Source organism: Pan paniscus, chromosome 9, assembly GCF_029289425.2.
Source record: "Pan paniscus chromosome 9, NHGRI_mPanPan1-v2.0_pri, whole genome shotgun sequence".
NCBI lineage: Eukaryota > Metazoa > Chordata > Mammalia > Primates > Hominidae > Pan > Pan paniscus.
Window position 1 is genome coordinate 109,689,186 of NC_073258.2, and position 21,464 is coordinate 109,710,649.

Below are 21,464 nucleotides of genomic sequence, written 5' to 3' on the forward strand. Positions count from 1 at the left end.
ACTCAGAATACTCCAATGCAGTGCTTCTTAGATTTTAATGTGTATAGGAATCACCAGACTTAGCAGGTGTGTTTGTGAACCGTCCTGTGTTGCTGACTTCTCTAGGAAGCACTTCCTTTGGTCTCCAGGCCATTCCCCCACATCATTGTGATGGAGTTTTCACTGAAGCAAGGCTCATTACTCTATTTATTTATTTATTTATTTATTTAGGAGATGGAGTCTTGCTCTGTCGCCCAGGCTGGAGCACAGTGGCATGATCTCAGCTTACTGCAACCTCCGCCTCCCGGGTGTAAGCAATTCTCCTGCCTCAGCCTCCTGAGTAGCTGGGACTACAGGCTCCCGCCACCATACCCGGCTAATTTTTTTGTATTTTAGTAGAGATGGGGTTTCACCATGTTGCCCAGGCTGGTCTTGAACTCCTGAGCTCAGGCAATCTGCCCGCCTCGGCCTCCCAAAGTGCTAGGATTACGGGCGTGAGCCATCGCGCCCGGCCTCATTACTCTTTTTAAAGTGCACACTCTGATTCGGTACTTTGGGGTAGGGCCTGAGATTGTGCATTTCTAACAAACTCCCAGGAGATGGTGATGCTGCTGGCATATTTGAGTAGCAAGGTTCTAGTGGAATTCAGAGAGTTATTAATGTCATTATTCACAGATACAGATTCAATCTGAGTTCTGGAAACAGATGGCACAAAAAAATTAGGATAATTCTAAGGGGGTTTAATAAAATAATTATTTGCGTAGGAAGGCCAGGGTAAGGAAACCACAAAGCATTGTCTGCCCTGAAGCTAGGAATAGAAGTGTTACCATCCCTCGCCCTGAGGGAATGAGAGAGTGTTTAGCTATCAAAATCCAGAAGGAAAGATAACATAAATACCTGCTTCACGACCTTCAGTTGAGACGAGCTGTCAGGCTGAGGTGACCATGGGGAAGAAACCACAGAATACATACCCAGACCTCACTTTCCTTCTTTCTAGACTTCTGCCTGGGGTCTGCATTGGCCATACCTGACCCCAAACCAGAGGGCAGGTTGCCTGTAGATGTAATTTGTAGTCTCCCAGGACACAAAGCAAGGTAGAAAAGTATGTACGGGAGAAACTGGCACAGGAGAGATGTAGGGCATAAATAGGTGAAGTCTTCTTTTGTGGGAGTAGGGTCCCTCATTGACTTCATCCCCTCAGCACCTACTGTGCACCAGGCAGGCACTGTATACAGCATTCAACCAAGGTGCCCACAGAGTAGCCTGCCACCATTAAAACGTGATGCTCACCTTAGCAGGTGTGTTTGTGAACCACCCTGTGTTGCTGACTTCTCTAGGAAGCACTTCCTTTGGTCTCCAGACCATACCCCACGTCGTTGTGATGGGGCTTTCACTGAAGCAAGCCTCATGGCCAGCACCAGCAATCTGTTCTTTCTCAATGTGATTGATGATCTTTATCACTGGAATGCTAAAAGTCTGCCAGTGCTCCTCCTTGGAGAGCCTACCTGTGACGTTAGATGTTTTCTCTAGCACAAAGAGTCCTTGGAGCATTTCTGAGTGTCACACCTTCAGGCTGCAGCGGGAAGATGGATGCTGGCAGCTCTCCCATCTCTTTTAAAGTGTTTTAATTAAATTCTTGTTCCTGTCACTCCATGGAAACAGCTCTTGTCAACTCACCACCAGCTTCCATCTTGCTAGATCCAAAAACAGTTCTTGGGGCTCATCCTAATCAACCTTCCAGTAAAAGTGATGTTCCCACCTTCTCGAAATGCTTTTTCGCTTAGCTTTCAGAGAACTATCTCTCTCTCTGTCTCTCTCTCTCTCTCTCTGTCCTTACTGACTACTACTTTTCACTCTCCTTTTCTGATTGCTCCTCATGTTCTTGACTTCTAAACATTAGGGGCCTTCGGGTTGGTGCAGAAGTAATTGCAGTTTCAGACCATGAATGTTACATCATTATAACTAGGATCAAACACATCTTTATTAATCAAAATAGGAACAATTACAGTCAACATATTTTTGTCAATGAGAAATAAGTTTGTTTTTTCCTATAGCATAAAAATCCGTGCTTAAGGCTTCAATGAACTTTTCGAAAGCATTTTCTGCATCCTGCTGGTTGTGAAAAGGTTTTCCCTGCGAAAAGCTTTGATATGCTTGAAGAAGTGGTAGTCGGTTGGTGAGACGTCAGGTGAATGTGGCGGATGAGGCAAAACTTTGTAGCCCAATTCGTTCAAGTTTTGAAGCGTTGGTTGTGCGATGTGCTGTCTGGTGTTGTGGAGAATTGGGCCCTTTCTGTTGACCAATGCCGGCTGCAAGCATTGCAGTTTTTGGTGTATCTCATCAATTTGTTGGGCATACTTACTTCTCAGATGTAATGATTTTGCCGGAATTCAGAAAGCTGTAGTGGATCAGACTGGCAGCAGACCACCAAATGGTCACCAGGACCTTTTTTGGTGCAAGTTTGGCTTTGGGAAGTGCTTTAGAGCTTCTTCTCCATCCAGCGACTGAGCTGGTTGTCGCCAGTTGTCATATAAAATCCACTTTTTGTCGCATGTCACAATCTGATTGAGAAATGGTTTATTGTTGGTGTGTAGAATAAGGGAAGATGCTTTTTTTTTTTTTTAATTTAGAATGGTCAGTGTTGAGCTTTTAATTTGGAATGATCAGTGTTGAGTTCTTCGGCAACTTCTCATGTAAGAGGATCAGCTGCGATGATTGCTCTCAATTGGTCATTGTCAACTTCCGATGGCTGGCCACTATGCTCCTCATCTTCAAGGCTCTCATCTGCTTTGTAAAACTTCTTGAACCACCATTGCACGGTATGTTTGTTAGCAGTTCCTGGGCCAAACGCGTTGTTGATGTTGCAAGTTGTCTCCACTCCTTTATGACCCATTTTGAATTAGAATAAGAAAATCACTCGCATTTGCCTTTTGTCTATCATCATTTCCATAGTCTAAAATAAACATAAATAGCAAGACATAAGTCCTTAGCAAAAAAAAAGAGCAAGAAATGCCCATTAAAATGATATATAACATAACCACATTTATTTCAATATCAAACGGCAAATTCCAACAATACAAAAGCCACAATTCCTTTTGCACCAACCTCATACATTCCCTCCCTGAGTGATCTCATCTAGTCTCATGGCATAAAATTGCATCTATACACTGATTACTCTCAAACTTCTGTCTGTAGATCAACATCTTTGCTTTCCAGACTCATATTCAACTATATTCAATATCTCTACCTGGATGTTTAGTGGGCATCTCATACTTAATATGTCCCAAAATGAAGTCCTAATTTCACCCCCCAATCTTCCCCTCCTTTTTCTTTTCCATCTCAGTAAATATCTCCATTGTTTTGGGGAACAAATGGACTCCTTTTTCTTTTCCATCTCAGTAAATTTCATCTCCATTGTTTTGGTTTGTCAGGCCAAAAACTTGAAGACATTCTTGACTTGTCTCTTCCATCTTCCATCCAATTTATTAGCAAATCCTGCCAGTTCTTCTTTTGAAATATATTCAAAAGCCAACTTTTTGACACCATTTCCATGACAGTTTCTACTCTATTCCATGCCATGATTCCCTTCTTTTGCAATAACCTCTTAACTGGTCTTCCTGCTTCTACCCTTTCCCTCACACAGCAGTCAAAATTATCCTTTTAAATCATAAACTGGATCGTGTGATGACTCTGCTAAAAACGAATGGCTTCCTATCTCACTTCAAATACAGTAGTCCCTCTTTATCTGCAGTTTTGCTTTCCAAGGTTTTGCTTACCTGCAGTCAACTGTGGTCTGAAAATATTAAATGGAAAATTTCAGAAATAAGAAATTCAGAAGTTTTAAATGTGTACCATTTTGAGTAGTGTGATGAAATCTAGCCCCTTCCTGCCCCATCCTGTCTGTGATGTGAATCATTCCTTGTCTAGCGGATCCACACTTACTGCACTATTCACCCATTAGTCACCCATCTCAGTTATCAAATCTACTGTCAAGATACCACAGTACTTGTGTTCAAGTCACCTTATTTTACTGTATAATGGCCCCAGAGCAGAAGAGTTGTGATGCTGGCAATTCAGATATGCCAAAGAGAAGCCACCTTTAAGTGAAAAAGTGAAAGCTCTTGGCTTAATAAGGAAGGGGAAAAAAACAGTATGCTAAGTTTGCTAAGATGTACAGTAACACTGAGTCTTCTATCCGTGAAACTGTGAAGAAGGAAAAAGAAATGTGTGCTAGTTTTGGTGTCACACTTCAAACCACACAAGTTACAGCCAAAGTGTGTAATATGTGCTTAGTTAAGATGGAAAGGCGTTAAACTTATGGGTGGAGGACATGAACAGACATGTCCTCCAATTGACAGCAATTGGGTTCATTACTATCTGTGGTTTCAGGCATCCACTGGGGGTCTTGGAACATATACACCTATAGATATGTGGGGACTATTGTAAAATCAAGTGCCTTTTCCATAGCCTAAAAGGCCATATATTTTGTTCTAACTCTAACCTCATCTACTACTTTTTTTACACCATTTTAGTTACACTGGACTCTGCTGTTTCTTTTTTGTTTGTTTTTTGTTGTTGTTCTTTTCTTTTTTTTTTGGAGACAGAGTCCACTCTCGTTGCCCAGGCTGGAGTGCAATTGTGCAATCTTAGCTCACTGCAAACTCTGCCTCCCAGGTTCAAGCAATCCTCCTGCCTCAGCCTCCCAAGTAGCTGGGATTACAGGCATCCACCACGACACCCAGCTAATTTGTGTGTGTGTGTGTGTTTATTATTATACTTTAAGTTCTGGGGTACATGTGCAGGACGTGCAAGTTTGTTACATAGGTATACACATGCCATGGTGGTTTGCTGCACCCATCAACCCATCATCTACATTAGGTATTTCTCCTAATGCTACACCTCCCCTAGTCCCCAACCCCTCAAGAGGTCCCGGTGTGTGTTGTTCCCCTCCCTGTGTCCATGTGTTCTCATTGTTCAACTCCCACTTATGAGTGAGAACATGCATTGTTTGGTTTTCTGTTCCTGTTTTAGTTTGCTGAGAATGATGGTTTCCAGCTTCATCCATGTCACTGCAAAGAAATGAACTCATCCTTTTTTATGGCTGCATAGTATTCCATGGTGTATATGTGCCACATTTTCTTTATCCAGTCTATCACTGATGGGCATTTGGGTTGGTTCCAAGTCTTTGCTATTGTGAACAGTGCCCCAAAAAACATATGTGTGCATGTGTCTTTATAGTAGAATGATTTATAATCCTGTGGATATATACCCAGTAACCAGATTTCTGGGTCAAATGGTATTTCTGGTTCTACATCTTTGAGGAATTGCCACAGTGTCTTCCACAGTGGTTGAACTAATTTACACTCCCACTAACAGTGTAAAAGCATTCCTATTTTTCCACATCCTCTCCAGCATCTGTTGTTTCCTGACTTTTTAATGATCACCATTTGAAATGGGGTGAGTTGGTATCTCATTGTGGTTTTGATTTGCATTTCTCTAATGACCAGTGATGATGAACTTGTTTTCCTTATGTTTGTTGGCTACATAAATGTCTCCTTTTGAGAAGTGTCTGTTCATATCCTTTGCCCACTTTTTGATGGGATTGTTTTTTTCTTGTAAATTTGTTTAAGTTCTTTGTAGATTCTGGATATTAGCCCTTTGTCAGATGGAGAGATTGCAAAATTTTTCTCCCATTCTGTAGGTTGCCTGTTCATGATAGTTTCTTTTGCTGTGCAGAAGCTCTTTAGTTTAAATAGATCCCATTTGTGTCAATTTTGGCTTTTGTTGCCATTGCTTTTGGAGTTTTAGTCATGAAGTCTTTGCCCATGCCTATGTCCTGAATGGCATTGCCTAGGTTTTCTTCTAGGGTTTTTATTGTTTTAGGTCTTATGCTTAAGTCTTTAATCCATCTTGAGTTAATTTTTGTATAACGTGTAAGGAAGGGGTCCAGTTTCAGTTTTCTGCATATGGCTAGACAGTTTTCCCAACACCATTTATTAAATAGGGAATCCTTTCCTCATTGCTTTTGTCAGGTCTGTCAAAGATCAGATGGTTGTAGATGTGTGGTGTTATTTCTGAGGCCTCTGTTCTGTTCCATTGGTCTATATATCTGTTTTGGTGCCAGTACCATTCTGTTTTGGTTACTTGTATTTGGCCTTGTATTATAGTTTGAAGTCAGGTAGCGTGATGTCTCCAGCTTTGTTCTTCTTGCTTAGGATTGTCTTGGCTATACAGGCTTTTTTTGGTTCCATATGAAAGTTAAAGTAGTTTTTTCCAATTCTGTGAAGAAAGTCAATGCTAGCTTGATGGGGGTGGCATTGAATCTATAAATTACCTTGGGCAGTATGGCCATTTTCACGATATTGATTCTTCCTATCCATGAGCATGGAATGTTCTTCCATTTGTTTGTGTCCTCTCTTATTTCCTTGAGCAGTAGTTTGTAGTTCTCCTTGAAGAGGTCCTTCACATCCCTTGTAAGTTGTATTCCTAGGTATTTTATTCTCTTTGTAGCAATTGTGAATAGGAGTTCACTCATGATTTGGCTGTTTGTCTATTACTGGTGTATTACTGGTGTCACAAGGAATGCTTGTTATGTTTGCACATTGATTTTGTATCCTGAGACTTTGCTGAAGTTGCTTATCAGCTTAAGGAGATTTTGGACTGAGACGATGGGGTTTTCTAAATATACAATCATGTCATCTGCAGAGACAATTTGACTTCCTCTCTTGCTATGTGAATACCTTTATTTCTTTCTCTTGCCTGATTGCCCCAGCCAGAACTTCCAATACTATGTTGAATAGGAGTGGTGAGAGACGGCATCTTTGTCTTGTGCCAGTTTTCAAAGGGAATGCCTCCAGTTTTTGCCCATTCTGTATGATATTGGTTGTGGGTTTGTCATAAATAGCTCTTATTATTTCGAGATACGTTCTATCAATATCCAGTTTATTGAGAGTTTTTAGCATGCAGGGCTGTTGAATTTTGTCGAAGCCTTTTCTGCATCTGTTGAGATAATCATGTGGTTTTTGTCATTGGTTCTGTTTATGTGATTAATTACGTTTATTAATTTGCATACGTTGAAACTTGGATCCCAGAGATGAAGCGGGTTTAATCATGGTGGATAAGCTTTTTGTATTTTTAGTAGAGATGGGGTTTCACCATGTTAGCCAGGCTGGTCTTGAACTCCTGACCTCAGGTAATCCACCCACCTCAGTCTCCCAAAGTGCCAGGATTACAGGTGTGAGCCACTGTGCCCATCCATGTGATTCTGCTATTTTTTCTGCCTGAAGTTCTTGACTCTCAGATGGCCTGAATGGCTCAAGTGTCACTTTATAAGATGCCTTCTCTGACCAGTCAGTGGAAAATAGCACCCTCTAAACCACCCAGGCATACGCCATCCTAAATGTGTACTTACCACTTACCACCGTCTGACATTGTTTTTGTCCATCTCCATGGTACTCTCCTCTCCCACCCCTGCCAAACAAGCTCCTTGATTGAGGCTTTCACTATGTGATGTGCCTGCTTCCACTTTGCCTTCTGCCATGATTGGAAGCTTCCTGAGGCCTCCCCAGAAGCAGATGCTGCTAACCTTCCTGTACATCCTGCAGAACCATAAGCCTATAAAACCCCTTTCCTTACAAATTATCCAGTCAGGCATTTCTATAATTATTGTTGTTATTTAGAGACAGAGTTTTGCCATGTTGCTCAGGCTGGTCTCAAACTCCTGGGCTTAAGCGATTCTCCAACCTTGGCCTCCCAAAGCGTTGGGATTATAGGCATGAGCCACCACACCTGGACAGGTATTGCTTTATAGCAATGCAAAACAGCCTAATACAGTTACTTATCATTGAATGTCTACAGATAACCATTGTTAGTATTTTAGTGTATTTTCTTCTCTATGTATGAAAGAATTTATGAGATTATACTATTTTGTAAATTACATTTTTCTCTAAATATTTGGTAGACATTAAATATCTTTTTACAACACGATTTTCAATGACATACTAAAGTTTCATTGAATACAACCTAGAAGCAATAAGCACACCTAGTGCCCAGATCTTGGTTTCTCCAAACAAAGGAAAAAATTGGAGAAATGGCTGATTCTAGAACTGTGGGAAGAAATATACAAGATGAGGCTGGGCATGGTGGCTCATGCCTGTAATCCCAGCACTTTGGGAGGCTGTGGTGGGAGGAAGGTTTGAGGCCAGGAGTTAGAGACCAGCCTGAGCAACCTAATGAAGTCTCATCTTTACAAAAACTTTTTAAAAATTAGCCAGGTGTGGTGGTGCACACCTGTAGTCCCAGCTACTCAGGAAACAGAGGTGGGAGGATTGCTTCAGCCCAGGAGTTCAAGGTTAACAGTGAGCTATGATCGTGCCACTGCTGCAATCCAACCTGGACAACAGAGCAAGACCCTGTCTCTAAAAAACGGAAAGAAAAGAAATATACAAGATGAGCCTGGAGCATCTTGTAGTGCCAGAAAGTAAGAAAGTGTGAAACACACACAAAACTCACAGTGTGAGAATATGCCAAGGAGTACAGGAGCCAAGTGAAAAAGCTCCCAGTGGCTAAAGATGAAAGAATTTGAGCAACAAAATAAAGTAGTATTGACTTATAACCCAACATGCAAAATAAGTATTCATGAGTCCATGCTGATATAAATGATTGAATACATAAATAATTGTGGGAGTAGAGACAAGTCTCTTGTGCAGGAGAATTCACAATAATTCATGTAGTTGTCCTGTCCTTAAGGGGATGAAACATAAACTCCCACTCCTAAAGCGTGGGCTGTGCATAGTGACTTTCCTCCAAAGAGTACAGCTTGAAAAGAGCAAAAAAGAGAGTAAATTTACAGTGGAAACACCTGAAAAACAGTAACTCTGCCAAGTGATCAAAGTCAACATCAACAGTGATAAGTGGTGTTGATAGTGTGTATCTTTGATATGAGGTGATAAGAATGGCACTTTAGGCCGGGCACGGTGGCTCACACCTGTAATCGCAGCACTTTGGGAGGCCGAGGTGGGTGGATCACGAGGTGAGGAGATCGAGACCATCCTGGCTAACACGGTGAAACCCCGTCTCTACTAAAAATACAAAAAATTAGCCAGGCATGGTGGCCCATGCCTGTAGTCCCAGCTACTAGGGAGGCTGTGGCAGGAGAATGGCGTGAACCCGGGAGGCCGAGCTTGCAGCGAGCCTGGATCGCACCACTGCACTCCAGCCTGGCGACGGAGTGAGACTCCATCTCAAAAAAAAAAAAAAAAAAAAAAAAAAGAAAAAAAGAAAAGAATGGCTCTTTACCTCTGTGGTCTTTCTCCCAGAATACATAACCCCAGTTCAATCATGAGAAAAACATCAGACAAATCCAAGTGGAGAGACATTCTACAAAATACCTGACTGGTACTTTTCCAAACTCTCAAGATCATTGAAAACAAGGAAAATCTGAGAAATGGTCAAGTCAAGAGGAGTTTAGGGGACAAATAAGACATTTGGTAAAAAGTAAGAAAATCTGAATAAAGTATGCAGTTTAGTTAATCAAAATTTATCAGTATTGGTTCATTAATTGTGCCAAATATACCATACTAGTGTAAGATGTGAATAATAGGGGAACTGGGTGTGGGTATACGGAAACTCTCTATGCTGGCTTCACAGTGATCCTGTGAATCTAAAGTGTTCTAAAATAAAAGGTTTATTCAGAAAATGACATGCAACAGAAGCATCATATTTTATTTAATCTCTTATGATTGAACATTTAAGTGGTTTCTAAATTTTTGCTATTGAATACATTTATGATGAATGTCCTTACAATTAAATCTTTGCACACATCCCTATTACTTCCTTCAGAATACATTTGTAGAAGGGAAATTGTGGGATAATAGATGTGCATATTATAACAGTATTAAAGATTTTGATGCAAGATACCTAATGAGGCCCCCTCAGTTAAAGAATAAGTTAACTCTAAATTACAGTCAAGATGAAGGTTTAGAAAAGACTCTTGGATACTTTTTGCATCCAAGCCAGTCACATCAAATGCCACAAGGAATTATTTTCAACACCCTGAGAAAACCACTTACCATCGGGGAGCCTGTGTTCAGGGGTATGTCTTGCATTGGGCATCTACTGCTCTTACAAGAGATAAATCAGAAGACTTCACTTCCTCATGCTGTGACCATCCCAGTATAAGAAAATAAAAACAAAAAGGGGAATGCAGATCTCCAAAGACCTAGAAGACATGCACAGAGCCCTCCTGCATTTTATTAGGCAATCAGACTAAGAATACTGTAGATCCGTGGTTCTTGTAGTGCGGTCCTCAGAACCAGCAGCATCAGTGTCACCTGGAAACTTGTCAGAAACGTGAATTCTTGGGTTCTACCCTAGGTATACTGAGTCAGAAACTCTGGAGTTAAGGCCCAGATATTTGTGGGGTTTTTTTTTTGAGAAGTAGATATACTTTTTGATACATTTTGGCAGGTTTATTGATATGTAATTCACATACCATACAATTAACTCATTTAAAGTGTACAGTTTAATGGTTTTTAGTGTATTCACAGATTTATGCAATTATCAACACAATCATTTTAAAACATTTTCATTACCTCATAAGGAAACCCTGTACTCTTTAGGTATCCCCTCCGCTCCCATCATGTTCCCTAGCCCTAGCAGTCACGAACGTATGTTCTGTCTCTGTGGATTTGCCTATTCTGGACATTTTGTATAAATAGAAAAATACCTGCACAGCAAAAGAAACTATCATCAGAGTGAACAGGCAACCTACAGAATGGAAGAAAATTTTTGCAATCTATCCATCTGACAAAGGTCTAATATCTAGAATCTACGAGGAACTTAAACAAATTTAGATAAAAAAACCAACCCCATCAAAAAGAGGGTGAAAGATATGAACAGATACTTCTCAAAAGAAGACATTTATGCGGCTAACAAATATGAAAAAAAGCTCATCATCCTGGTCATTAAAGAAATGTAAATCAAAACCACAATGAGATACCATTTCATTCCAATTAGAATGGCGATCATTAAAAAGTCAGGAAACAACAGATACTGGTGAGGCTGTGGAGGAATAGGAATGCTTTTACACTGTTGGTGGGAGTGTAAATTAGTTCAACCATTGTGGAAGACAGTGTGGCGATTCCTCAAGGATCTAGAACCAGAAATACCATTTGACCCAGCAATCTCATTACTGGGTATATACCCAAAGGATTATAAATCATTCTACTATAAAGACACATGCACATATATGTTTATTGCAGCACTGTTTACAATAGCAAAGACTTGGAACCAACCCAAATGCCCATCAATGATAGACTGGATAAAAAAACTGTGACACATATACACCATGGAATATTATGCAGCCATAAAAAGGTTGAGTTCATGTCCTTTGCAGTGATATGGATGAAGCTGGAAACCATCATTCTCAGCAAACTAACACAGGAACAGAAAACCAAACACTGCATGTTCTCATTCATAAGTGGGAATTGAACAATGAATACATGGACACAGGGAGGGAAACATCATACCCCGGGGCCTGTTGGGAGTTGGGGGGCAAGGAGAGGGATAGCATTAGGACAAACACCTAATGCATATGGGGCTTAAAACCTAGATGAAGGGTTGATAGGTGCAGCAAACTCCCATGGCACATGTATACCTATGTAACAAACCTGCACATTCTGCACACGTATCCCAGAACTTAAAGTAAAATAAAATAAATCAATAAGAAAATCTAGAGGAAATTGGTAAATTTCCTTTTCACACAACCTCCCAAGATTGAACCAGGAAGAAATAGAAAAGAAAAGAAAAGAAAAGAAAACTACAATATAGACCTGTTGTGTCTGGCTTCTTTCACTGAGCATAGTGTTTTCAAGGCTCATTCATGTTACAGGAGGTATTCACACTTCATTCCTTTTTATGGCCAAATCATATTCCATAATGTGGATATACCACACTTCGCTTACATATTCATGAGTTGGTGGACACTTGGGTTTTTTCTACCTTTTGGCTGTTAGGAATTGTCTTAGTCCATTTTCTGTTGCTTTTATCAGAATACCCGAAACTGGGTAATTTATAAAGAAAAGGAATTTATTTCTTACAGTTATGGAGGCAGAGAAGTCTAAGGTTGGGGTTGGGGGGTGCATCTGGTGAGAGCCTTCTTGTGCTTGGGGATACTTTGAAGAGTCCTGAGACAGTGCAGGGTATCACATGGCAAGGGGGCTGAGCATGCTAACTGCTATCTCAGGTCTTCCTTCCTCTGGTAAAGCCACCAGTCTCCCTTCCTGGATAATCTATTATTTCATCAACCCATTAATCCATGAATGGATTAACACATTCATAAGGGCAGGGCCTTTATGATTCAATCACCGCTCAAATGCCCCACCTCTCAATACTCCCACCTTGGGGATTAAGTTTCAACATAAATTTTGGAGGGGCATTCAAACCATAGTAGGAATATTGCTGCTATGAACATTTCTGTGCAACATATATTTTCATAATCCTTCAGGAGATTCTAGTGCATGCTACAGTTTAAGAACCATTATTATAGATGGAGTGGTTACAAGAACAAATAGAAGACAGTTCTTTTTAATAAATAGAGATCATCACCTATCCTTTAGGTCATAAGCCAGCATAGAAAAGGAAAAACCTAGGTAGTGAAATCTGATAGTGTGTGGTCCAAGGACAGACGTCCTTGTCACTGTAGAGATGCAAGGCAAGGGGCCAGGCATGGTGGCTCACACCTGTAATTCCAGCACTTTTGGAGGCCGTGGCAAGCGGATCACTGAGGTCGGGAGTTCGAGACCAGCCTGACCAACATAGAGAAACCCTGTCTCAACTAAAAATACAAAAATTAGCCGGGCATGGTGGTGCATGCCTGTAATCCCAGCTACTTGGGAGGCTGAGGCAGGAGAATTGCTTGAACCCAGGAGGTGGAGGTTGTGGTGAGCTGAGATTGCACCATTGCACTTCAGCCTGGGCAACAAGAGTGAAACTCCGTCTCAAAAAAAAAAAAAAAAAAAAGAGATGCAAGACAAGGTTGGGTTGAGGTGATCAAAGGAAAGGAAGCCCTGGTTATAATGGAAGTGCCCACTTTTTGACGACTAGGCTACCCCTATTAATTTACTGGCATGTCATTGCATTCTTTTTTTTTTTTAGACAGAGTCTCACTCTGTCACCAGGCTGAAGTGCAGTGGCGCAATCTCAGCTCACTGCAACCTCAGCTCACTGCAAGCTCCGCCTCCCAGGTTCAAGCGATTCTCCTGCCTCATCCTCCCGAGTAGCTGGGACTGCAGGTGTGTGCCACCACACCCAGCTAATTTTTGTAGTTTTAGTAGAGACGGGGTTTCACCATGTTGGCCAGGATGGTCTCGATCTCTTGACCTCGTGATCCACCCGCCTTGGCCTCCCAAAGTGCTGGGATTACAGGCATGAGCCACCATGCCCGGCGCATGTCATTGCATTCTAAAGGTACTGGGGCTGTTAAGTACTGATGCTTCTCTTTAGAGGAAATGACTCACCAACACCTGCTGTTTCTACAGTTCTTGAAACTGTATAAAGCCTTTTCTACCTGCACTTTCCTTCTACTGTCACAATATCAATATACTCAGCTACAGCTTAGTCTCCCCATTTAACAGATAAGGCCACTGAGGCTTAGTGAGTTTCAATGACCTGCCTGAAGTCATGGAGCAGGGTGTGACAAAACTGGGAAAACTGGAATCAGAATCACTTCACCCACCCCTAACCTCACCAGAACAGTGTTTTCAATTCTAGCTACACATTAAAATCACTGGAGAGGTTTTAAAAATACTGAAACCCAGGCTCTGTACACAGTGATTCCATTTAACTGGTCTGAGGTGGGGCCTAGGCACTGGTATGTTTTAAAGGTTTTCTGGGTATTTTTTTTTCCAGTTACTTTCTTTAAAAAAATTTTTTTTAACTTTTCATTTGAAATAATTTCAGACTTCCAAAAAAAGATGTGAAATAGTACAAAGCAGTCCTGTGTATCCTTCCCCCGGTTTTTCCAAATGTTAACATCTTACATAACCACAGCGCAGCTATCAAAGCCAGGATATTAACATTGATACAATACCATTCACTAATCTACAGACGTTATTCAAATGGTATCAATGGCGCTTGGTGGATAGTTCTAAATCATTCTGGAGACCTCATTATTTTTAGTTATTCCATCCCTTTAGTGTACTTGAATCTTTCCTAGGTGATCTTAATGTGCAGGGCTGAGAACTGCTGGGTGTGGACGGTGGAGCCTGGAGTTAGTATTCTACAAGTAGACTTAATTGGCTTTACGGTGCATTTTTTTCTCCCCGTTCTCTGACATGTAAGAGCTATGTCTGAAAATCTAGTATATTTCTAAGCTATTGTTATGCTGCTGATGGGATGAATCATTTGAAGATTTCTGACTATTTTTATGAAGTGACAGTTATATCTATCTGCTGGGAGGAGAAATGAGCCCTAGTTATATTCATAGCAAGGTTACTGCCACCCAGGTGAAAAATGGAAAATGGTGTATTGGGGAGGGAAGAGTTGAAGAGCTTTCAAATATGAACTCACAAGTCAGTGGGCTAGGTCTTCGCAGAACTCAATGCCATTCTTTGGATGTGAGTCTGGAATACAGTTTAGATTTTAATTAGAGATGTGCTGGACCTTAATGTAAATGTATTTAGATAGGGAAGCCAAAGACACTAAACTGAAAACCTTGCATTTCCTACAGATGGTTTATTAAATTGAAATATGTCTCTTAACCTCTGGTCTTGACCCTGCTGTTGCAAAGATGAGTCATTGAAACATCAGCCTGTCTGTTATCCTGAATGACTGGCTGGAGTGCCCCGGCTGGAGGCACCACTTAGTAACACATGAAACTGGTTAGTTCATGAGGATTTTTACTTTTATTTTCTCCTACAGTCAAACTACCTTTATCCAATTAGAATTTTCGTCCTCATCTATTTATTATCTCCTGCTCTGGGTAAAAACAAACCTGAGTGTCTCTGCTGTGTGCAAATTAGCCTGGCTCTGAGGGCCGCAGGGCTGAATAGAAACTATCCTCGAGTGAATAAAAATGTTATTAAATTTAAAACCACAGCCCCCATCACCAGCACTGGATTCCTTTACGCCACAGATGTTGACTGTTTGCAAGTGTTTCCTCTGTGAGGCACTGGCTTGGAAGCATTTGAACCTAATAGCATTATATGTGTGTTTGTATCAGAAATCATATGCACAGATACATTGCCGGCCTTCAAATTCATAGAGAAAACAATTGGCTCCCGTGGTGTTAGGTAGCAGCCAGGGCTGTGGCCTTGTGGGTCCCAGCACAGGAGACTCTTTCATAACCCCCTGGGCTTTGGAACATGCTGCTGCCTCTGCCAAGTACACCCTTGTCTCCCACCACCCCTCTTTTCCTGGCTCACTGCTGCCACCTCCTCTTGGAAGCCTTCCTTGATTTCCTCCCCCAACCTGAGTTAGAAGTCTTTTCCAAATATTTGCACAATACTCAGTGCTTCTATGTGCTGCAGTAAAAGTAATTGTTTATTTGTCTGATTTCTCCACATTCTAGCACCTAGCCCAGTGCCTACCACATAGAAAGTGCCTATGATAATGTGTGTGTATGAATAAATGAATGATAAATGAGAGCTACTGATTCTGCCTAATTACACCAAACACTATCTGTGTGAAGCCATTTGCACCCATTATCTCCTTTAATCTAGGTAGAATTTAATCCTTTAATTCTGAAGGGATGGTATTTTACCCAATTCTACAGGTAGGGAAACAGGCTGAGAGGTAAGTGACTTCCCCATGACACAGAGCCAGGATTTGAACCTGGCCTATCTAAGTCCACAGCTTGACCTCTTTACCACAGTCTCTTCCTTGCACAGCCTCAGCTGAAGGTCGCTGTGGTTGGTGGAGCAGCCAATGGCTGACCACAGTGGGGACGGAAGGTCTCTGCACAGGGCATGGAGCTGTGGGACTCTGAGAGCTACATTTGCAGGCCTTGGTTCACCTTGGGAGGCGTAATGGTGGAAATGCAGAGTTCCCAGCCATGGGGAGAGGGTGTGCTCTCCTTGATGATGCCATAGACCATGCCCAGTATGTACTGTTTGGTGAAAAAAAAGGATGGCCTGGAAGAGTCCACAAGGACCAGACAGCGATCTGTGCCTTAAACCTCAGAACTGCCTGCAGCCCAGCGTCACTCCCAGTGTGCTGAGGCATCTAGCAGACAGTCTGGCTCCTCAGGAAGGATTTTGAGCCTCAATTTCTGATGATTTCTTAAGCTTTGGAGCCAGCTCGTTGTCCCAGAGCTCCCATAAGTGCAAGGGCAAATCAGCTCAGCCCCCACCATTCAGAGGGAGCTGTAAGCTGCTTCTCTGCAAAGAAGGCACCAAAGGGATGAGGATGAGGAGGAGGAGGTTCCCAGTTGCCTCCTCAAGAGTGAGAACTCCATGGGAATGAAAACTGCTGCCTGCACAGAAGCCTTGCCACCCAGCTCTTCAGGCGAGTCATGTTCAGTTCTGCCCTCCTCCCAGGCACACACCTCCGGATGTTCTGGAAGACAATGCAGGGACGGGTGAGAGGAGGGATCCCTTTGTGTCTGGAGATTCCCCGTGGGGAGCCTGTGCTTGCTTCCTGGCTTTTCAGATGAGCAGGCACTTCAGTGTGAGGACAGTCCAGGCTCTGTTAAGGTTTCTGAGACTCAGGGTGGAATATCTCACTTGGAGAAGGCTCTTGTCTTTTTAAGACCAGTCTCCTTCTACCCCTCTTCTTTCATGTGCCTCCTACACCTGACAAAGAGAACTCATGTGGGGTGGATCCGGCTTCAGCATGGGCTGTCTGGGTTATTCAAATTTCTCTTCCTCTCCTCCCTGCTAGAATATTAATTCATAGATGGAGGCCTTTCTGGCACCACAAGTATCTTCTAAGTAAGAAGACCCCTCCCACCTCCCTGCCACAGGGAAGGGTGGGCCTAATAGGAACCTCTTCTCCCTTATACTTCCTGGCCCCAGCTGACCAGACCACGGTGAGGCCCAGCCTTGAGCCCACAAACTCTGACTTGTTACACAACAGAGAAAAAAATAAACTGGGTCAGTGAGAGTCTCCTGCTCGTTGAAACTCAAGGGAGTTTACATTAGGTACTACAGAGTCGCAGCAGTGGAGCTGGGAGTGGTTGTCAGAGCCAGAAGTTTGTGGCATTGAAGAGAGACCAGAGTTGCCACAGCAGGCCACATCTAAGCTGGGATTTGAGGAAGGACTAGCACGCACAGGCTAGAGGTAGACAGAAGCCACAGCTAAGTATTGCATCTCTTCTAAAGCCTCACGCTATAAGAATCACAGTTTCCCTTTCATTTTTTCCCCTTCTAATCTAAAAATATTACAACTGCTGCCCCCAGTGTAACATCTATGTTCTCCAGGGCCCATGACGGTCCATGATGATCGAGTCTTAACTGTGCCCCCAGCTGAATAAAGTAAACACCTGTCGACATTATTGAAGCAACTGTGAAGATCGGCTGGAAATGGCTCTCTCACTGCAATGCCTGTCTTTGTGATATACCCGTGGGCACACAGGGCAGAAGGAGGCCTAGATGCCTTCTATGTACAGGCAAGGAAATGAAGCCAGCCAGGTGAGCATATATACCACGCTGTCAGTGTCCTGTGGCCCTTCCTCTGGCCACCTCCCAAATAACAGCCATCATAAGATCTTAAGCATGGCTTCTGGGGAGGCTAAGGAACTTGGAGGAAATATTAGGAATCCGTGGGTCCATCATTAAAAAGAGGACTCGGAAAAGAAAGAGGAGAAGATGTCAAGAATAAACTTAACATTCGAAACCGTGATCTCTGGGCTTCGGAATGCTCGCAGCTTAGATCGTTCAAAGAAAAAGCAAGTGCAGAAAATCTTCACGAAGGTATCCTGAATGAAGAAACCCACTAGTTTTATGAGGCATTGGTAGAGTTGTTTTGATTCAACTTTTTGACTTTGGAAAAAAGAAAAGCCAACAAGGGATATTATCAAGGGGCGCCCCTGTGTTTACTTGGACAGACACAATTGCAGCCCTGCCTGATGTGCGGCAAATGCATAGGTATGCTATGTGGTTAAGCTGTTGAAGTACCTTAAGACTGCTTCCACTCTGCCATTAAATCTTTGCAGAGATCAGAGAGGAGTCCCCTAAGGAATTTATATTTTGTTTTGATTTATTTTTTTTCTGTGGAGAGAGAGGGTTATTGAGTTCTCAGAAAATGGAAATTAGCCCTGTTCAGAGAGTCTCAAGGAGCTGCCCTTAATAAAAATAGCGGAAATTATGGGTTTTTTTCTTGCCTTACAAATATTTTTTTTTTTTGAGACAGAGTCTCACCCTGTCACCCAGGCTGGAGTGCAATGGTGTGATCTCAGTCCACTGCAACCTCCGCCTCCTTGGTTCAAACGATTCTCTTGCCTCGGCCTCCCGAGTAGCTGGAACTACAGGTGCCCGCCACCATGCCCAGCTAATTTTTGTATTTTTAGTAGAGACGGGGGTTTCACCACATTGGCCAGGCTGATGTCGAACTCCTGACCTCGTGATCCACCCACCTTGGCCTCCCAAAGTGCTGGGATTACAGGCGTGAGCCACCACGCCCAGCCTCAGATCTTTATTCCATATGAGGGACAGTGAGCTGCATTCGTGGAATTGCGCCTGGACACCTGGGAGGCAAGAGGCTCAGCGCCTGCCCAAGAAGATGGTATGGTTACAAGTGCAGGGAGGGGCATATGAGGCTTGAGGGACTTCTGGTTTGTTTGTTTTCTGTTTTCCCAAATACACAGTACATAGTATAGCAGTCTTTAGAAAACCAACCTGCCTTAAATTGGTTTACTGTTTCTCGAGGACAAGCTGGCAGTTTACATCAAAAGCTGTGAATTATGTGTCTCTGTTATATGGCAATTTTACTTTCAGCAATTTATGCTAAGGAAATAATAAAGGATACTGAAGGATCTTCATTTTAGAGTTGTTTAGAAGAAAACAAACACACTGGAAATGACACACATTTCCAACAGTTGGAGAGTGGATGAGTCAATTATGGCAGACTCAGTGGAATACTACGCATCCATTAAAAGTTCTGTTGTAAAAAAGGCATAAACAGACACTTCTCAGAAGAAGACATACAAGCGGCCAACAAACATATAAAAAAAATGCTCCACATTCCTAATCATCAGAGAAATGCAAATCAAAACCACATTCAGATACCGTCTCACAGCAGTCAGGGTGGCTATTACTAAAAAGTCAAAAAAACAACAGATGCTGGCGAGGCTGCAGAGAAAAGAGAATGCTTATGCACTGTTGCTGGAAAGTAAATTAGTTCAGCTGCCATGGATAGCAGTTTGGAGATTTCTCAAAGAAGTTAAAACAGAGCTACCATTCGACCCAGCCATGTCATTCTTGGATATGTACCCAAAGGAAAAGAAATTATTCTACCAAAAGACACATGCACACCTATGTTCATCACAGCGCTATTCACAATAGCAATGACATGGAATCCGTTGGGCACAGTGGCTCACACCTGTAATCCCAGCTACTCAGGAGGCTGAGACAGGAGAATTGCTTCAACCCAGGAGGTGGAGGTTGCAGTGAACTGAGATCGTGCCACTGTACTCCAGCCTGGGCAACAGAGCAAGACCATGTCTCAAAAAAAAAAAAAAAAAAAAAAGACATGGGATCAACCTAGGTGTCCATCAACAGTGGATTGGATTAAAAAACATGGTACATATACACCACATAATACTATGCAGCCATAAGGAAGAATGAAAGTATGTCCTTTGCAGCAACATGAATACATCTGGAGGCCATTATCCTAAGCGAATTAACTCAGGAACAGAAAACCAAATACTGCAAGTCCTCACTTATAAGTGGGAGCTAAACACTGGGTACTTATGGACATAAAGATGGGAACAATAGAAACTGAGGACAACTAGAAAAGGGAGGGGGCCTGAGGGAGAGGGCTAAAATACTAACTACTGGGTGCTATGCTCAGTACCTTGGTGATGGGGTCATTTGTACCCTAAACCTCAGCATCACACAGTATATCCAGGTAACAAACCTGCACAGGTGTCCCCTGAATCTAAAATAAGAGTTGAAATTATTTAAAAAGGTATATATATATATATTTTTTTTCTCCATATATTTTATTTTCTCCATATTTTTTTATATTTATATAAAATATATATATAAATATATATGGAGAAAATAAAATGAAAATAACAAAAAGTAGATTATTTGAAAGACTTATTTCTATTTTTTTTAGGTTATTGTAAATCAGAAACAAAGCAAATTTACAAATCAAAGACCAGGATGAGCATGGGTCTAAGTGAAGGGCAAGATGCCTGGCCTTGGAATGTATTTTAACTCTGGAAAATCCTCTTTGGGACATTCCTTACTTGCCATGACTGCTATCAGGTTTGTTTTAGTCAAAATATTTGTTCATTGTCTCTACTTATCCCAATCCAATAGGACTTCAAAGATTTGAGGGCATTTTTGGTTTTCAATTTTAAAAAGTCACATCTAAAAATAAAAAATTTAAAAATTTATAAATGAAAAATTCTGTTGTAAAAAGATATTTCTTGATACGAAAAGATGTTCACTGGCTGGACCCGGTGGCTCATGTCTGTAATCCCAGCACTTTGGGAGGCTGAAGTGGGTGGATCACGAGGTCAAGAGATCAAGACCATCCTGGCCAACATGGTGAAACCCTGTCTCTACCAAAAATACAAAAATTAGCTGGACGTGGTGGTGCACGCCTGTAGTCCCAGCTACTCGGGAGGCTGAGGCAGGAGAATCACTTGAACCCTGGAGGTGGAGGTTGCAGTGAGCTGAGATTGCGCCACTGCACTCCAGCCTGGGCAACAGAGCGAGACTCGGTCTCAAAAAAAAAAAAAAAAAAAAGGCAAAAATGTTCACTATATTCTTACATTAAGAGAGGTCACAAATATAATAATACAGAATAAGCCATTAAATAATTGCATATTTTCATGAGATCATGCCTCATTTTTCTTGCCTGTCTGCATTTTATATCTTCCCTCTGGTATCTACACTGTTTTTTTTTTTTCTTTTTAAAAAGGGGCGAAAAGAAAACCAAACTGCTTAGTGATAGTTTGTGAAAAGCAAGAAGTGTTGTGACATTTCTTGGTGCATGCGTGGAAGAACCATGGGATGAATGTGTAGGAAGTGGGGGAGGTGGGGAGTTCCTGGGTTAGAAGAGTTGGACAGAAGGGAGGTCAGCACACGAGTGTGAGCTAAGCTGCTCTTACAAAAAGACCCCAAATACGGTGGGATAAAGAGCAAAGGAGTTTGTCTTGCATGTCTCAGGTAAGCATTCCTGGACCGTGGGCAGTGCTGTCCACTTCCTAGAGGACCAGATTCCTTCCATCTCAAGGCTCTGCCCTTCTCCAGCGCTTTGCCATTCACTGCCTGGATGGCCAAGGCTGAGTCACAGCCACATGTGGAAAGAGAGTA